The 5,155-nt window shown below is 44.8% G+C and overlaps 2 non-coding genes across 2 annotated transcripts; both read left to right on the forward strand.

Moving 5' to 3' along the window:
* Positions 1 to 1,819: 1,819 nt before the first annotated feature.
* trnak-cuu (transfer RNA lysine (anticodon CUU)) lies at positions 1,820 to 1,892 on the forward strand. Its single transcript has one exon. It is a non-coding gene; the product is annotated as a tRNA-Lys (tRNA).
* Positions 1,893 to 2,089: 197 nt separating this feature from the next.
* On the forward strand, positions 2,090 to 2,162 carry trnak-cuu (transfer RNA lysine (anticodon CUU)). Its single transcript has one exon. It is a non-coding gene; the product is annotated as a tRNA-Lys (tRNA).
* Positions 2,163 to 5,155: the final 2,993 nt, after the last annotated feature.

The raw sequence follows: 5,155 nt of genomic DNA on the forward strand, positions 1-5,155 counted from the left end.
GCTCCGAAACCGATCGGAAAGATCTTGAAAACTTGAAAATGGGACGAATGGCTGACTCCTTTTCCTAACTCTTACGTTCTTATGATCTCTTGACCTTTCACAGGAGAACAAACTGTCCTCTGAACATGCATGAGAAAGCTCCAGAAAATATTGCCCCCCGAGGTGCTTTCGCGTGTGAGGCGAACGTGTTAACCATTACACTGCGGAAACATCGCCACTTTCAGCACCAGATTACCAAAATTAAACCCAATGAGATCGGGATAAAAGTTCCTCACATGCTCAGGGCAAAATATATGATTGCCGGTCTGCAAAAGAATGAACAAACTTCAGCATCAGGTCAGACGGAAATGTTAAGCGAGCAGGTGGACTGCTGAATCGTACTTTTAAGGAGTTGGTGGTGACAAAACAAATGGGTTCCGCTTAATGATTAAATATAAGAAATGGGTCATAAACCGACATTTCCAGAGGAAACAGTGACCTGAATACAGCACCTTAGCCCGCTCGGCCATCCTGACTATTCAGTGCTGCATGTGGCCACCTGCAGGTTGATTTTGAACTTTTGCGTCCTGTCACATGAAATAACTGAGGGCAGCAGGCGTATCTCTGACTGACACCGGGGAAACAGTGAGACAGAGATTGGAGCAAGGGTCTGGTTATTGCCAAACAGAAAAGGAAATAATAATTCTGGAAGAAAAATATCGAAGAGAACAGTGACCCCGAAGTGATTTGAATGGACAGCCTTCAGATTTGGAATCAGACACACTACCGTTGCACCATGAGACCTACACAGTGATTTGGAGATGTTCGTCTATATGAAGGTTCTGCAATACAAGGGGCTTTAAAATCCCCGGCTTTCCCACCTATCTCAAGCAGCGCTCACCTGACAGGCACCGTATGATTTCTTCTTCAACTTTTCTCTTGCTTTTACGGGAAACCATCATTAATTAACCCCTCACCTTCTATTGCACAATCAAACAAATGCTAACTCAGGGACACTCCATACTTCAATCATTTGTCCTGTGCTTTGCATATTAACTCGAAAACCATATCCCATTTTACTCACTGTATTTTAGCTTTCTGGTTCAAAGTCTTCAGGGATCTGGGGCAACTTTGATCAAATTTAACAGCACCGGTTATTCCTATCATGCACACGAAATACAATCAGTAGTGAAGATAAAATCCCACTGTGCGTATTTTCAGATTCAACGCAATATGATTTCAAATAGAGAGAAAGAATTTTACACTGAAAAGATTTGGAAGTGTTACTTGTATTTGTGTCTTTAATTAAACATTGTGACGTCTGACTCCCGTCCATGCCACTGCTGAATAAGAAAGGAGGGTTTGACATTGAACAGACTGCACTGCCCCTGATATTTGTCAGCTCATCCTTTATATTCACTGGTTTCTCGCCCTTTGATGGGTTGCAGTGTAGCGGATATCACGTTGGCCTCACACGCAAAAGGCTCCTGGTGGATCTGTTTTCTCTCAGTCAAAGTTATCCATTTATTGAAGTGAAATAAAGAGCAATTCAGGAATAAGGGAGCCGTTTTGCCAGGAGAATAAATAGCAAATAAAAAAAGCAAATGCTGGAAATTTCAGCAGGTCAGGCAGCATTTGCCGAGAGACGAAACTCGCCTCCGATTGTTCATCCACAGAAAGTTTAAACATAATGTTTCTGCCCGGGATTGAACCAGGGACCGTGTGCGTGCAAAGCAAATGTGATAAACACCACACAAGTTTCAACTCAAGTTTCAACATCTGGGGCGGAGCCGACAGGCGCCTGGCTGCAATAAGCGATAAAAACCTGCGAAGGATAGAAGCCCGGCTAGCTCAGTCGGTAGAGTATGAGACTCTTAATCTCAAGGTCGTAGGTCCGAGCCCCACGTTGGGTGATTACATTTATTTTAATTTAATGCAGCTTTCATGGAAAAACATCATCAATTAACCCACAATCTTCTTTTGTACATTTAATGAAATGCTTCCTGAAGGAACTCCATAATTCAAGTCTGTGGGACACTCAATCATGATTTCAATAATCATTAATCCACCCACAACATTTGACATACGTCAAGGATCCCACATTTGCCAAGCCCGGCTAGCTCAGTCGCTAGAGCATGAGAATCTTGTTCTCAGGGTCGTGGGTTCAAGCCCCACGTTAGGCGAATACGTTTTATTAAACTTTTATGTTGCTTTCACGGGAAAACATCATTAATTAACTGATCAATTGGAGAGGCTGGGTCCGTTTCCTTTGGAACAGAGTATTTGTCCTCCAGGATCGATAGTTTCCTTGCTGAATCACAATAACCAGACCCTATATCTCCCTCTGGATGTTCGCGGGTCTCTCGTACATTCCCAGTCGTGTGATCGCCCCCTTTCTGTTCTCCAATTCCATCCATATGGACTCGTTCCAAAATCTGTCTATCTCCACCTTAAATATATTCAATGACCCAGCCTCCACAGCTCTCTGGGGCAGAGAGCTCCAAAGATTCACCACGCTCTGAGAGAAGAAATTCCTCCTCATCTCCGTTGTAATTGGGCGACCCTTAAATGTTCAGGGAATAAATGGTTATGGGGAGCAGCCATGATCGAATTGAATGATGGAGCAGGCTCGAGGGACCATATGGCCTACTCCTGCTCCGACTTCTTATGTTCTTATTACACCTTTTTCTGAAACTGTGCCCCCAAGTTCTAGATTCCCCGACAAGGGCCATTCGGTTCTTCGAGCCTGCACCGCCATTCACTGTGATCATAGCTGATCATTCCCTCAGTACCCCTTTCCTGCTTTCTCTCCATACCCCTTGATCCTTTTAGCCATAAGGGACATATCTAACTCCTTTTTGAATGTGTGGGTTAATTCCCGTGAAAGTAACATAAAAGTTTAAGGAAAATAATTCACGCAAGGTGGGGCTCGAACGCATGACCTTAAAATTAAAAATCTCATGCTCTACAGACTGAGCTAGCCTGGCTTGCCCACATTTCCTTTGTCAATGATGACGCCCAGGATGTTGATGTGTATTAGTCAAAGGAACATAAGAAAAATGAGAGGAGTCGGCCATACGGCCCCTCGAGCCTGCTCCGCCATTTAATAAGATCATGGCTGATCCGATCATGAACTCAGCTCCACTTCCCCGCCCGCTTTCCATAACCCCTTAACACCTTATTGTTTAAGAAACTGTCTATTTCTGTCCTAAATATATTCAATGTCCCAGCTTCCACAGCTCTCTGGGACAGTGAATTCCACAGATTTACAATCCTCTGATAAAAGAAATTCCTCCTCATCTCAGTTTTAAATGGGCGGCCCCTTATTCTAAGATCATGCACCTAGTTCTAGTCTCCCCCATCGGTGGAAACATCCTCTCTGCATCAACTGTTAGTGAAAATAAATGCACATAGACTCTGGTAAGGTAAGAGAGACAATTTTATTGCTAACAGAGCTCTGGGAAAAGAGTTCAGATCCAGCGATCTCCCCGAGGTTATAAGCAGTTTACAGTGGGCGGAATACAATCATTTAAATTCATCTACATACAACCAATCGATCCATATGGCAACGCAATTCATTTACATTCAACTTTTTAGTCCGAGTGAAACCTGACAGCATGGTGCGAGTTTGGGGGCCCTTCCTTTTTATCTTATTTTGTGGTTAGTTATTCTGTTGCAAAGCTTTCGATGAAACAGTGGCCTGCACCTGGCCAGGAGTCAGTTGTTGCTGCAGAGTTCATATCAGGGACAGCAGATAGGCTTCTAGGTATAAGTTCATTTCGTGGTGGCTTACCCCATCATGCTTTGCTATGTCTGAAAATCCACTCCAACACCGTCATTCTATTCTCGAAAAACCAGCTCCTGAAGTATCGGCCCACTGTGTAGATTAAAGCGCTGGTTATATTCCTAAAATTACTTCAACAACAACGTTTCTGTAGTGTAGCGGTTATCACATTCGCCTCACACGTGAAAAGTCCCTGATTTAAGCAAAGGCGGTAACATTATTTTGGAGGCTATTTTTGCTGTAAATAAATTGAACAAAAGTCGCCCAAGGTTCCTTGTCGCATGAGCAGTGAATATTTTAAACCAGTCTCCTAAACACAGAGTGTATAAAGTCAGATAGTGGAGAAAACTTCATCAATGATTCAAGATCCTTAAATGATTAACATAAGTACATAAGAAATAGGAACAGGAGTCGGCCATTCGGCCTCTCGATCCTGCTCTGCCATTCAAAAAGATCATGGTTGATCTGACCATGGACTCTGGGTTAAGGGACTCGGGTGCCTGATCTCTCTCCCCTGAGAAGGTTCACGTTCTACAGTCCAGCCTCTAAAAGGCACCACTCTGTGTACATTACTTGCCGGGTTTGAGTCCTGAGGATGAGTCATCCGCCGAGAGCCACAGGACGAGGTCATGAATGCTTGGCTCACGGAGATGGCCTTCTGCAGTGTAACTGTGGTATCCGCTGACAGTATCTTATGAAGGAGGCCTTCGTGGCCGATTCAGAAGACAAAGATGTTCCGCTGTGCTTCGGTGAGGTGGTCACCAAAATCCCACGGTGCCGCCAGACTCCTGAGGTCTGCAGCATATTTCGTGATCTCCTGGCCTTCGGGCCGTCGGTGTGTATAAAACCGGTGTCTGACTGTGAGGATGCTCTCTTTGGGCTTGAGTTGTTCTTGGATCAGTGTTACAAGCTCCTCGTACATCTTGGTCATTGTCTTCGATTGTGCCAGCAAGTCCCTGACGAGGCCATAGACGGTGGGCCCACAACTGGTTAGCAGGATAGCTCTGCACTTATCAGCCAGTGTGGCCGGGTTGTCACCTTCCAGATCGTTTGCTGTGAAGAAATGGTCGAGCCTCTCCACAAAGGCTTCCCAATCATCACCATCGGCGTACTGCTGCAACGTACCAAGTTTAGTCATTTTCGTGTGAAGGTCCGTAATCTCGTCACCAATTGTTATACCTTCAGATGCTCTGATACTGACTCCACGAGACAATGCGTGGTGATTGAACGGTAGTGACCTTAGTACTTTTTTGATAACCACAGAGTGAGGATCACACCTGGTGGCCTGCCTTTTATACGAGGCAAGGCACACCTGTACAGGTAAGCTACAAGTCTCCCACTGCAGTGCCCTCTGGTGCACAACTTCTAATAGTACAAGCAATAACCATGTCG

The sequence above is a fragment of the Pristiophorus japonicus genome, unplaced genomic scaffold (genome assembly GCF_044704955.1).
Source record: "Pristiophorus japonicus isolate sPriJap1 unplaced genomic scaffold, sPriJap1.hap1 HAP1_SCAFFOLD_81, whole genome shotgun sequence".
Lineage (NCBI taxonomy): Eukaryota > Metazoa > Chordata > Chondrichthyes > Pristiophoridae > Pristiophorus > Pristiophorus japonicus.